Source organism: Poromitra crassiceps, assembly GCF_964638095.1.
Source record: "Poromitra crassiceps genome assembly, chromosome: 18".
NCBI lineage: Eukaryota > Metazoa > Chordata > Actinopteri > Beryciformes > Melamphaidae > Poromitra > Poromitra crassiceps.
In genome coordinates, this window is record NC_139636.1 from 9,351,559 (window position 1) to 9,366,480 (window position 14,922).

The 14,922-nt window shown below is 45.7% G+C and overlaps 1 pseudogene across 1 annotated transcript; it reads right to left on the reverse strand.

Annotated features, from left to right (window-relative positions):
* Positions 1-8,188: 8,188 nt before the first annotated feature.
* On the reverse strand, positions 8,189-11,473 carry LOC310793390 (ubiquitin carboxyl-terminal hydrolase 7 pseudogene; annotated as a pseudogene). The gene has a single exon. The product of its transcript is annotated as a ubiquitin carboxyl-terminal hydrolase 7 pseudogene (transcript).
* Between the last annotated feature and the right edge of the window lie 3,449 nt (positions 11,474-14,922).

A 14,922-nucleotide genomic window follows, 5' to 3' on the forward strand; every position in this document is an offset into this window, starting at 1 on the left:
ATATACTACTGATGTTCTAATGATACAAAGCTGGTTGAAAATGGGCGGAGTGTTCCTTTAAGACATTTGGTTTTACCGCTGAATTTGCTTCTGTGTGTTTGAGAGTTTTCCTGTGTTCCTGAGCGGACATTTTTGTTGCGCCACCTTGTGGCAAACCTGTTTGCTAAGAGCACTTCATAATTATAGAAGCCTATTTGCCATAATTTCCCGAGTAAGAGGAGAATATAGACGCCTTCCTCTTCTCTGTGCGTGCACTGCAAAGTGCGTTACACCTCTCCTGCTACTAGCTAGCTTAGCACAATTAATGGTAGTCGATTGGTACAGCAGCATACACCAAAAATACACATTCCAAGAGCGGCAAAACAGCATAATTATGGTTGGTCTGCCTTGTTGGATTACTGCGTTTGCTTGTTTTTATAACCTTTGTTGCTTAATATTTGTCTTATTCATATGCATATCCTCTTTTATTCTGCAAGTACCTACTTTCTGTAAAAGTAAAAAGTTTGGGTGCTAAGACTAATATTATGCCTGTGAAGTGATGAAGCACTTGGCCAGCTTTCTGTCCACTGTGTGTCTTATTTCTGCAGATTTAAGGAAGGGTCAGGCTAAGTTTGGTTTTGATATTCATCTAATTGATTCAGATTTCCATCCTCCCTCAAGACAAGGCCAGTGGATCCCAGATAATTCCTCACACATAATGTCCATCCATAAGCATAGAGACAAGGCCAAACGATTGCTGATATTACTTCATTTGTTAAGTGGGTTTCCTGCTTCCCTTCCAGCAGTGGCAGGCAAGGTTAAAGCATCACTTCATCACACCGTCTATATTGGGAGTGTTTTGCATTTGGAGATGCAGGAGCATGTCGGGCTGGTTGGTGAGGAGAGAAATGGATCAGGCAGAAGTATCCATCACCCTGGCAAAGCTGGCTGCTGGCAGCACAGCACCCCTGCCAGCCACCCCACCTGCTTCCTGCTATGGCATATAACACTACACACACACACACACGCACGCACGCACGCACGCACACACACACACACACACACACACACACACACACACACACGTCTCCCATAGCAGTGTACCGCTGTGCCAGACTGTGTGGGTGTCTCTCCGTCAGTCATAGCATGAAGGGCAGACTGGAGCGCGCTGGGATCACTCATCTCCCCGGACACACTGGCAGTGTAAAGCTTTAAAGAGTGTCGTTGACGGCAAAACCCCCGTCAAGGACTTATTAAAGACCTCACACACCGTGTGATTAACCAGAGTGCTGCTGCAGCCAAGCTGGGCTCCGAGGTACGAGGTAGGGGGTAAGGAGGTAGGGGGTAAGGAGATGATGAAAGGGAGCATGCTACAGCAGACAGATATGAGTAATATTGTAGACATTCACACACCTAGCGCACACACACACACACACACACACACACACACACAAAGTAGAACTATTATGCAATCTTACTAAACAAACAAAACAGCAATGCAGAGAAAATCCGTGGAGGCTACATAGCTTCAATTATTTCTGAGTCATAAGATGTTCGTGAATTATTCACAGCAGTGTTGGAAATCAAATAAGCTCAATATCCCGGACATGAGCATGTAAAACCCTTTAGGAGTTACAGTGCCTCGTATTGCACCAAATGCAGCTACTATTCATAGCACAAGACCCTGTCAACTATCGGCTGAATCCTACCTCACCTGACACCTGACTGTTTCCTCCGTGCAGAAGGTTTTGCGGCAATCCTTTTTTTTGGGTCTTGCTTTGATTCAGAATGAATAGTTGAAGACAGCTCAGTGGCATCTCAGCCAGCACAATGGCTTTGGACAGCACAATGGCTTTGGACAGGGCAGGGAGGGTGGGAATGACTTGACGTGATCTCTGTGGAAGCTTGTCCAATATCTGCTCAGTTGGAAATGCACAAAGAAACAGCCAGTTAACCAGACAGCAGACGAGACATACAAGGTCTTTAGGATGTGAGCAGTGTAGTGATACACAGGCGCTATGCCATCCTGCACTTAGTGAATAATAACCACGTCTTGTGTAACATCAAGGGCCCACTTACTTGACAGGCAGCTGCATAGAGACAGAAATACCAGGCTTGAAAAAAGTTCTGCAGACACAAGCAAAGAAAGAAAGAAAGTCCCACATACCCAGACCACACACATTGGTTGTTTTTACACAAGCCCCCTTTTCATTAGCGAAGTGCAGTGTAGTGTGATATTGCGCATGGGTTCTCATTTTGCCCTCAGTGATTGAGATCTAGCAAAGGAATCCGAGAGACGAAATGATTGGTCAAGAGGGCCCCGAATCAAGAGAGAGGGATGAGAAACGTAATACGGAGGTGAGATTAGCTACAGACAGAGAGTGGGTGTGAAACTGTAGCGCCAGAAGAGCAAGAGACAGATGGACAAGGTGATGGGTCAGCAGTCTGCTTCACTGGCTAATGCGTTCTCTTTGGCCAGCAGTGCTCTCCACTATTTCACCCCCGTTAACACCCGCACTATTTTTGAAGGCAGTGTCGGTCAAACCCACGTTGAAAATCCCTCGCAGTAAAACTGCTAATAAATTATGAAATTAGTGATGCCTTTCATATGGGAGGGATAGAATGGACAAGGAAGTAGAGCATGCAGTTCAGCTCAGTGGGTCACGTACGGACAAATAAACAATGAATTTGAAAAATAAAGTAATGTCCTAGCGTTCTGCTATTCTCCGTGCACCGCAAAATGCCTGTGTGCTCCGCTCAAAAGCTTTAAATAGGCGTGCTTAAGTCAAGAATTATTCACAGGTGTGGCCATGTGCCGGCTGGCCGTTACATCAATCAAACCAATCAGATTCCCTTTATTCGCCCTTGATTTGCATTCCCTTTAATACCGTTTGTGCGATGCATGTTGCAATCTCCATGCGTAATTTGGACATCTCAACACCATCGCATCATATACCAATAACAATGTATCACACTTCTCTAATGAATTGTTGAACTAAAAAGGTCGGATTTAGTGTAAATAAATCAATAGAAACAAATAAAAAAGCTCATAACGAAAATGTGTGCTGGTGGAACGAATTTCCACTTGAAAGACATCAAAGGCATCACTCAGCGCAGGTGCTGCACAATTACACGGCAGCGGAGAGCAGGAGAGAAGCATACCATATACCGTAACAACATGAAAGCTGAAAAACATTTATGGCAGTAGTAACACACACACACACACACACACACACACCGTTCCCATTGTATTTGAGCTGCGCCGACATTAACTGCACACTTTTCACAATGTCCAAAACTGCTTCTTTTTTTGTCGGGTCGGTCTGGGCTGTGTTCTATTTAACAACGGCGTGCATCTGCTCTGATCTAAACTATTCTATTCTATTCTCCCCTCCTGGTTAGTAGTTTGTGGCCCGGCGCGCTATCTTCCGGCGCGGAAGATAGCATAAGACGCGCAAAAAGCAAATAGTGCTTGTACGAAGATAGGGCCCGATGTGTTCAGAGTAGGGTATGCAGCCTGTCATCCTGCTCAAATTGTTTGTAGCTTCTCTTCCCTCGTCGGCTGTGTTATCTGAATGCATGAAACATGACAGGACGTGTAGCGTTATCTGCCCCCTTGTTAATGATACATGTAGCATGACAGGCTATATTTGTAGAGTGAACCAGGAGGGGAGTGCAGCTACAGCAACATTAACATACACACTGTGCACATACGCACACATACATTCACTAAAATGCATGCACGCATTCATGAGCACACACTGATTCACAAACAGATCTGCATAGTATTCTTGAGTGCTCTGTTATTAACACCCCCAGAGATTATATATTTGTAACCAGTCCTCTCCAGCGCTTTATTGTTTTGCACTTTGCAGACGTGTTGATGGCGGTTAATGGTGGGTGTGGTGATCAATCTGTTCAGACTGCTGACAGTGGTTTTTTATCAGGGTGAAGGTCACTGTGAAGCAGCCGTTAATAGAGAAAAATATCTCTGGCAGTTTTATTGATATTTGAGAGTTTAGCGATCATTTTTTATGTCCCATGGTGGTTTGTGTTGTTGCTTTTTATTAGAATGATGGTTTTCTAGATCGCAGGAGTTCACACTCAGAGAACTGAAGCGTCTTTCTTGAGGGAGAATCCTCGTACCATATACAACTTAATGTAGAACCATAAGGTGGATCTTGGTTCCATCTGTACAGGAGGAAATTAACTTGAAATATTACAACAAATAATTAAAACAAAGTTGGAAGTTTGTGTGCAACTGTTTTGGATTCATTTGATGGTTTGTGCGCTAGAAGAAGATTTTGACAACAATAATCTACATACAGTATGTCCTAGGGATGTCACAATATATCGTCCCACAATATATCGCGATATCAAAACATGACAATACGTATCGTTGAGATGAAATCTCATATCGTGAGAAAAAGAAGCTGAACATGGTGGCACTGATCTGCATCTGATTGCATGCTCGCTCTCCTTTTCATTGCTTTGTTTGAACAGACGAGGGACGTTACAGACACGGAGGATGGACATGGTGAAATTACTCAAATTAGCGTGGAGGATGCCCCCTCAACTTACAAATCGATCGCAAAAAAATATTGTTAAACTATCGTATTGTATCGTTATCGTGAACCCAATATCGTGTATCGTATCGTATCGTGAACTGAGTGTATCGTGACACCCCTAGTATGTCCCATCTGGGCCACATGTGGGTGGGATCACATTTTGTGGTGTTTGGCGTTGTCACTGTGGCTCGTGACGATGTTTTCATGAGCTCATCACAAAAGCACATTATTTTATGATTACAGCAGCACATCTTCGACACTACACAATTACACAGTCGAGTGATTTTGAGTTAATAAAATAAAATGAGAGGAGCAGAGGTAAAATAAACAAATTATGATTATGCACAGGGTTTTTTTAAGGACTTTGGACTAAATCATGTTTACAAACAAGGTAAAATGCAATAATTCACTAATAGCTTCAGAATACATTTAGACTCGTCACACTTGATATCATGGCTCAGTCAAAATGTTAAAACAAATCTAAACAAAGGCCAGCCAGTGGTGGAGCAACAGAGGCAGCACAGTGATGGCATATCGGCAGTATCTCCACCTCCAAATCTTCAAATAGACAAAGAAACAAATTAAATACTGTGTCTGGGCTCTATTCTTCAAAGTGTTTCTCCAGTTTTAAAATGGCTTGATACCATTTCAAATGGTTTGCAGAACCTTTGTGTAACTTTTAGTTTTTGGTGTTTACATCATGCTATTGCTGCTGCAGAGATATGGAGAAGTGATGGCAGGATAACTCAGTGTTTCTGCTCCAGCTCCACTCTTCTCTGTGACAAATAAATAAGAGGTATTGGTGGTTGTAGCGCAGACAAAGAGTATAACGAAGGCAAGAGGCGATGCTGTTTAGACTTTTTGACACCAGCGCTGCAGTCATTATGTTGTACTGGAACAAAGTATTAGCCTTCAGTTCTTCTTATCCATGTAAGTTCTTGTCACTGAGCTATGGAGACTGTGTGACTCCACCTCCTCGCAGTATGCTCTTGTGAGGCCCAATATTTTAAATTAAAAATACCCAAGATTTAGTGAACCGGATGTGTGTTACTGATGACATCAACATTTGAACAGTTGAATCGGCGTCGGGTCATTTGTGAGAGAAACCACTCTGAGTGACTAGTCAGGGGGTAGGGAAGCAGACAACCCCGCTGGATGGGCTTGCTGTGTCACAAGCTGAACACTCACAGTGTTTGTTATCTGACTGCTGCTCGTTCTTTTTTGTATTATTAGCTTTTAAATGAGGGCAAGACTCTGAAACGCCCCCTCTCTCTCTCTCTATCTCCCATCTCTCCTCTATCTCTCTCTCTCTCTCTATCCCCCAAGACTCCCCTCTCTCTCCTCTCTCTATCTAGCATCTCTCCTCTCTCTCCTCTCTCTCTCTATCTCCCCTCTCTCTCCTCTCTCTCTCTCTCTCTCTCTCTCTCCTGTCTCTATCTCCCCTCTCTCTCTCTCTCTCTCCTCTCTCTCTCTATCTCCCCCCTCTCTCTCTCCTCTCTCTCTCTCATCTGTTATTTCTTCTAAAGTGAGTCCTGTCTGTTCACACGGTCGGCCAGTTGCCTCATTTTTGTCTCTATTTCACTGTGATACGGAGAGCGCCTGTCATCACTTTCAGTTCGACAAGATAATTGTCTCCCCTCCATTCAAGCTCAATATAGTCTCACACACACACAGCCCAGTTATCCCTCTATATATTCACTCAACATGGCAGGCTATAATTACCCGCTGTTTCTCAGTCCATTTTATTTTACATATTGGATAATTTGTCTTTAAAATCCCTATAGCAATTCTGTTAATCAAGCCATTAATTATTATGGTGTGCTCAAGTCAGTCTTAGTACATCAGGTGCCAGCCCAACAGAGCATGAAAAGTCCGGTGAAACTGGTAGCACTCATCACAGGTCAAGAAAAAAAAAAAAAGCTTTTAATCCGGACAGCTGCAGCACTAACAGACGCATTTCAGCCTTTGGGTTTCCTCAGTATTGACTGGCTGTCATCAGTGATGATGATGTCATAGATTGATATGTCATTTGTACCTCTTACCTTCTATGTTGACTTGTTTTGCTGTGTGTTTTGTTTTTCATGAACCGCGTGATCCTGGGCCGAATTTGCCCTGTCTTTTGGATTAATTCAAAATCTAACATCGAAAAGATCGCACCTTCATCATCATCATCATCATAATTCATATCAAATTGAGTAAGGCTCTGTCTGTCTGTCTGTCTGTCTGTCTGTGACTTTGGTCCCACATTGTGAGATTTGGGTTAGGGTGACTGATGATGTCACAATGTCTCAGTCATGTCACTCGAGCACTCGATGATGTCATCAGTGATGGTCACTCGAGCAATTGTGATGTCACTGATGATGTCACAGTATCTATGACATCATCATTCAATTGTGCGCTGAGTGATGTCACTCGAGCACTCCATGATGTGACCAGTGATGGTCACGCGAGCAATTGTGATGTCATCAGTGAGTGATGTCATCAGTGATGCGAATTTGAGCTATTGTGCGCTGCACATGCCAATAGGACAGGCGAGGCCACTCAGCAGTCAAAATCAATGAGAATGGAGTGGATGACATCACAATGAAGTGCATGATGTCACACAAATTTGCATATCTGTTTGCAGCTTTTAAAACACCTCAACATTTGCAGTCAACCTTTGCAAATAAAACGTACATATTCAGCATTTGCAGTTGGTCAACTCAAATTATCCTTACAAAAACATTCTGGAATAAACGTCTAGGCTACAGGTCTACTGTATTTTTTCTTTTGTTCAAGTCTTTGTTGCTGAGGTCCCATTCCGTGTAAAACAAGATTTGATTGCACTTGGGCATGCTACATAAACATCATGAAAGTCTCATACGTGTAACACATACGTATAACGCCACGCCACGTGTTTTGACTTCTGTGACATTGTGACATCTTATTATTATTACCAGCCAGTGTCGTCGGCTGGTATTGTTGCCAGGCAGCTGGCTGCCGGCCTACATCTATCACAACCCTGAGCAATGAAGGCTGACTGACTCACAACCCTGAAGACATCCGTGATGTCATCAGTAACACACATTATGCTGACTGGCATATAGCGAATTCGAGCTTGTTTTCACCTTGTCAGCATGTGTGTGTTTGTGTGTGTCATCAAGGCAAAATGTGGTCCTGGAGACATTGTAGCGGCAGTTTGAGGGAGGAAAGGGGGAGGACCATCTTTTGTGCTGGGGGGGTGGGGGGTGTTGATTGGGATCGTAATGAGAAAAAGGCAAACCACTGCACTGCTGGCTGTTGCTGAGCTCTCAAGGGTGGGGTTGAAAATGGCCATATTTTAAATTTAAAAAATAATCAAGTTTCCTTGACAAATATAACTATAATCTGATTACACATTTTCCAAAAGTAATCTGGGCTGATTATAATTTATTTTTCATAATATGATTACATAATCCCGATTACATGTCAGCCCTGCGTACACTGCTGCTACAGAGAGGAATTTAAATCGGAAAAGATCAAATTAAGGTGTTTCTGCGGGTCATTTTTGTACTGCACTTTTTAACAAGCACACACACACACACACACACACACACTGTAGTTGGTTAGTCTGTTGTTATGGTGCGTTAAGTAGGGAGGAAGAGGAGGAATGGTTAACTGTTTTAGTTGTGGATCTTGATTGCTTTCCCCAGGTAGGTGTAGCTACGTCTCTTTGGAGCTTTGTTGAAGTGGTCCAACCCGAGCCAGGGGCGCGGGTGGAACATGTAACCTGGGTGTGGCTCAAAATCCTTCAAGTTGACCTCAGACTCGTCATCAGTGATGTACTGAGGCTGGCCCATCATCACAACCGCAAACTTGAACTTTTCAAACTCTTTCTCCTGGATGTCCAGCATGGTCTGGATCCTCCTCATCACCTCCCGGAACGACTCGCCCTGTCTGATCTTGAGAAGGAAGGGGATCCCAAAGGTGCCGAAGACTTCCTTGTGGAAGTGAGCGACGGGGATTAGCATCTCACTGTCCTTGTCCAAGTCCACCTGGTCCAGTGGAATCTCCTCTATTCTGAAGGTGCGGCTGGCAGCCGGAGATAAACATTCTAGCTCGTCCTCCTGGTGCACCCCAATGATTTTATGGCTCACTATCTCTAACAGCCTGAGCTTCTCAGAGCCTTTGTCAGAGAGCTCAACTGCTTTTTTACATTTGTCCAGCAGGTCCCGCACACAGCCGTGCTTGTCAGGGTAGAGGGTGATCTCCTCCTCTCTGAACTGGCTGTTGAGCCATATGGACTTGAAACTCATCCTGTTCTCAAGGTCTGTGATCTTCATCTTCAAATGCTGGTAGTAGAGTTTCTTGGAATTGCAGTACTGCAGCAGGTCCCGCAGCGTTCCATCATAGTTGTGTCTGAGAGGATTCCCTGGACTGTCTCCCTCCCAGTGTAACTTGAAGAACTGCAGCAGCATGGGGTCTGTGTTCAACCTCTGCGCTACCGTCTTGGCCACCTGAGAGTAGTTCATTCGGTTGGAGAGCGTGACCACAATGCCGGGGTCATTGGGGATGTTCTTGTCACAGAAGATGACATCCACCCGGTGGTAGAAGTCACAGAAATAGTGCTTGGCCGTAGGCAGCTCGCTGCTGTCGTTTTCTGTGTCATCCTTCTGGAAGACAATGATGTGACTGTCCATGAGCTCGTCCAATGCCTTGTCCAGAGAGACATCGTAGTCCTGTATCCGCTCCGTTTGGTTGGGCTTTAGTTCCTCATAGAGGATAAGGCTAGTTTCCTGCTGAAACCCCGCTCTCTCACAAATGCCTGGCAACAGGTCTCGTATTTTGCAGGATCTAGGTGTGTAGATATGTCCACAATAATTTAAGCTTCTGGTTTTGGGATCATATATCTTCAAGAACAGCATGATGTTGTCGTATTTGTGAAACATAGGTAACATGGCCCCGCTGGCAGCCATCTCTGGATCCATTCTCTCCAGAAATATTGTCCAGGGGGTCAAGTCGATCATCGACTTGTTGCAGTTGGCCTCGTAGTCGAGCATGGTGGGTCGCTTGGTTCCGTTGCTCTTGGCCTGCATGGACCACAGCCTCATCTGGTCCTGTGGGAAACCCATGGTCTGCGAGAGCTTCTGGATGAACTCCTGCAGTGTGGAGCTCTTCAGAACCTTGAAGTCTGTGTACTTCACCTTCTCCTCATCGTACATGTCATTGCCCTGGTGACCATAGAACTGGTCCTCCGTCACTATCTGGACCTGCATGTAGAGGTGAGCATCCACCTCCACCTTCTTCTCCTCCTGCAGACGCTCCACCAGCTGCTGGGGGATGTCCACATCCAACACCGGCAGGAGCACTTCGCTGAGCTTAGACTCTCGGATGTATGCCAACATGTAGGCATTGGTGCAGTGACGCACCGAGAGGACGTTATCGTGGCCGCCATAGTTGTGCTCTATGGCCTCCTCCTTGGTGCACCGTGAGACCACGTCATCATCAAACTTGCACCATATTGGCTCATTGACACTCACTTGGCCATTTCCTTTGGGGTTAAGATAGACGACATAGTGACCGCCGTGGTTGTTGCCGCTGTGCACCAGCACTGCGTGCAGGATGTAGTTGGCTGGGTCCTTGGAGTCCATCTTCTCGAGGAACTCGTCCAGGGGGAGCTGCTCTGGGAACTCAAACCTGTCGTTTATCTTGATGTTTTGGTCAGTCTCTGGGTCATACATGTACCTCATCAGCTGCAGGTGAAGGACGGGAGGGAAGGTGAGGAACTTGACCCCCTTCTCCGCTTCCTGAAGGCCGTGCTCTCCTGCATCGTATTTGTTGTCTCCGTCCAACTGTTCTGTAGCGACGTAGTCTTTGAAAGACTCAAAGATACTCTTTCCTTTTACGCTGAGCTGGATGTCATAGTAGTCCTCTATCCGCTCTGACCGGTAGCCCACATGTTTACACTGGATATACGACACCATTTTTCCTCTGAAGAGCTTGGGGATGGTTCCCTCCACACAAGTGCCTTTCATTTTGTTCTCCACGTTGTCCAGGAGCACTCTGCACAGCTCCTGTACATCATGTTGCATGGAACTTTCTAGTGTCTCCCATCCAAAGGACTTGGTGAGTTTCTTGGTGCTGACGGGCTTATCGCTGTGCTGCAACTCATAGAAGACCCTCTGCAGTGCCAGGGGGACGCTCTTGGATGAGTCGTCTCCATCCATGGGCATCATGTACACCGCCTGCCGTAGCTGGTTGGTGAAGAAGAGCGTCTGTAGCAGGCTGTTCATGTAGCAGGTGGCCCCCTGGTTCTTCAGCCCCACATAGCCTGTGTGTTTCTTGGAGTCCCAGGCCACTCCATGCGGGGCGTCTGCGTGGACGTAGACTTCGAAGGTGACTTTGTCGTCATCAATGAAGCCGCTCCCTGGATCGATCAAATCCATCCAGGGCATCCAGTTGGTGCCCCAGTCATTTTCCTTGTGGGAGAAGAGGTGACTGACCCTGTAACTCAAGGACTCCTTGTCATCTTTGTAGTTGATGACCTTCAGTGTGGCCTGGGCGTGGCACGACCATGACGTGGAGTCAGACTCTGCGTTGCACTGCAGATAGAAGCCCACCCTCTTGTTGCTGAGGAGCGGCGCCACCATGATCTTCCATGGAATGTTCCGCACAAAGCAGGACGGGCTGAGCACCATGTTGCTCAGTTGGCTGAAGTGCTCCACCACGAACTGGAAGGTTGCTTCCGACCGCCAACTGACGTCATCCTCCATATCCTCCTCTGTGTTGTTGTCTCCGTCTGCCATGGCCACCACGTTGCCGTTGATCACCGGGTTGGCCGGGATTCTCGGGGGATCGTCCGTGTCCCCAGCTTCTACATCCATGTCCTCGGGATCAGTGAGCTGTTGCTCGGCGGCTTTCTGCTCCTGTTGCTGAGTGTGGTGGGGGCTCATGTTGGCAGTAGCTGTTGTGATGTGCTGCTGCTGCTGCCTGGTATCTTTGACCTTTGAACCGGTCCTACTTATAGCCTCTGCAGTGACATCAGTGCAGTGATATCATCACTGATGATGTCACAATGTCTATGACATCATCATTGCTCAATGCCCATGTGCATACATACATAACTATATATCTATACATGTTGCAATGTGGGCAATGTTTGTTTCAATTTGTGTCCCGGTGGTCGCTTGAAGTGATGTCACTCAACTGGAAGTGATGTCATCACTCATCACTGATGTCAACAGTGATGAGTCACTTGAGCAATTAGGCACACACGCACAAGGAGGCATTGTGACATCACTGATGATCATAAGACTGATGATGTCATTAGTGATGTCATAAGGGGGCACACACACCCCCTGTATGCATGTAAAATTAAGAGCAATTCTCAATTCTGAGTCAAGTCTCAAGTCTCTTAGGGATGAGCGTTCTATCATCTGCTGCATGCCATCCAGTCTGCTTAGAACACTGCATAGCTCAAACTAAGGGATTCAAATAATGTAGGCTACTATATTATCCACAGTCTATCTATTAGCATCCAACATCAGCATTGATTAGTTGAGATTATTATTAATAGACCTTTCCTTAATGTTAATACACACAAAAATAAAGATTGTTCACAAGTCCCAAATCTCAAGTCCAAGTCAAGTCTCGAAGTATTTGAGGATAAGTCTCAAGTCACTGCGTGTGTGACTTATGCCTACCCCACACTACAGGATTTTCAAATCCTTGAAGATTATAAAAATCTTGAGAGCCCACACACTACAGGACAGAGAGAGCCGATTTTTTAACATTTCAATCTTGGGACACACACACAATCGCGTCTGTTCAAACGCAACCCCACACACTAGAAGATTATGCCGAAGATTCACCTTGGAAGCAGGGCTCGATGTTAACTTTTAAAATGCCTATTCAGTGTGCGCACCGGGTGTAGTAGTGTCATTTCGTTTTCTAAACAAATTTTATTTTTTGTTTTTATAATGCATTTGCACTGAAAGGATTTGTTTAACTAATATTTGCGCGGACAGCCGCGTCCATTCGGGGTGTAGGCCTACTGTGCACGGCCAGGCGAAAACCGTCTGCACAGGTGTCTTGTGGAGGGGCGTGTCTGCTGATTTGACTCACTTTTCCGTGCGGACACTCGCCAATCCGGGAAGCTGAGACCTAAGCGCTTGTTGTAGGCTACATGCTTTGCAGTATAGCATTTAGTTTTCCGTCCCGTTCAAAGACGCACGGGTATTTCACCTCGATGACAATTTCCTCGTTCTTTGTTTCTGTGCGGGGCTGCGAGCGGACGCGGACCAGATTATTTTGCGAAAAACTGTAATGGAAACGCAGCTACTACTGGCTCTCTGCTCAAGATGCAATCGCCTGTCGGGTTGTAAATATCTAACATGTTAGATATGCCCGATTCACAATCGGGAAGAGGCAGTCTTCCCGATTGTGAATCTTTGAACCCCACACACTACAGGATCATTTGGGAAGATTATCTGCCCGACGCGCTTCAAATCGGGAGCACCCCCGAGAAAATCGGGAGGGGGGAATCTTGGCCATAATCTTGCAAATTATCCTGTAGTGTGGGGTAGGCATTACGTGCGTGCGACTCACGTCCAAGTCTCCATCTCTGGGCACTGATGACATCATCAGTGATGTCACAACACTGATGACATCAGTGATGTCACATACAATATCCAGTGAAGTGATGTCATCCGATATCAATATGTACCATCACTTGTAACCAGGTATGTATAGGTTATAAAGGCCAACCAGCTCACTTACTAGCTGCCGTCCGAAACACTGGGCTGCTTCTGAATGAAAGTCAGACAGGAAAGGTGCAGAGAGAGAGAGGGAGTGATATGCAGCAAAGGCCCTCCCTCCTCCCTCGGGTCAGATTTGAACCCGCATCGGCCGCGCGAAGGACCGAGCCTCTGTCGTATGCGTGCTACCAGGTGAGACACCAGGACAGAACTCTCGTCCAAACACACACACACACACACACACACACACACACACACACACACACACACACACACACACACACTCACACTCTTTCTTCTCTTTCAAGTTTCAGCAGCCTGTTGTTATCCACTCGTTTGGCTGCATCACACAGCATTATTATGATATTATTAATATATTATATTACTATTATTGTTTTCTCATCTATGCAATGTCATTAAATTGTTGTCTTATTTTGTAACACATATTTACGGCTTAATGTCATCCCATAAATTACCATACATGACCCGACAAAGACTGTGACACAAATAAGCAGCAGCAGCAGGGTTCTGGGGGGAAAGACATTCTCAAGTACACACGGCTAAGAGGCTGAAAAGTCATTAACATAACATTAACATAACATTAATTCCTTCATTAGGGATATTGGAAACAAGTAGCTTTTCTGAAAGACCTGACTCAGAGCCAAACCATGGCTGTGCTGCATGAGAGGGGAAATCAAACCATGGCTGTGCTGCATGAGAGGGGAAATCAGCTTACGCTCAAGTCAAAGGCTAAGACGTAATGAAGACTTCTTCTCTTTCCTTTTCCTTCTTTGCTTTGCTTATTAAGGTCATCTCCCTCCTTCTTTCTCTCCCCCTTTTTCTCTGTTTCTGGAGGACACTCTCTTCTCTCCGTGCTCCCTTTTCCTCCATTATCTGTCATTGTGTGTCTGTGTGTAATTGTTTTGAATGAAGGGCAAGTTAATGACAATAGCTCTGACTGATAGGAGAAGTGTGTGTGTCTGTGTGTGTGTGTGTGTGTGTGTGTGTGTGTGTGTGTGTGTGTGTGTGTGTGTGTGTGTGTGTGTGTGTGTGTGTGTGTGTGTGTGTGTGTGTGTGTGTGTGTCGATCCTCTTGAGACTTTCTTTCTCCCCAATTTTTGGCACCCACCAATAGGTTGAATCTGTTATGTGGACTCCTGTGCTGAACAGTGCTGCTGGATACTACAGGGAGGGACAAGTCAACACCGTCCGTCGCTGTGCGTTGTTGTTGTTCTGTATTCAAAGTTGGCAAATTCAACATAATATTCTGTCAGAAAACAGTCAGGTTCACCAAAAGCACTGTGAAGTTGTGGCAGCGCGAGGCGGAGTTTTCAGTCGTCCCCCTGACAATCATCATCACAGGGCAGCCTGATAGCTGAGGTATGTCTCTCGGCTGAAACGCTGGTCCGCTTCATCTTCCAGACTCTGTTGTGCGATTCAACTCGGTTTCTTCCAAATATATGACTGATATTTGAATATTCTAACCCTGTCGCAAGCGTAGTGACAGGACCGGAGTGTAAACAAGCAACAACAAAAATGTAATCGTCTGATTCCACAGCTGTGGACAGGGAGGGGGGATTTTTTTTTGGAATGGTAAGCGATCTACCACCACGGGCTTTGCGATCTACCGGTCGACCGCGATCAACCTATTGGCAAGCCATG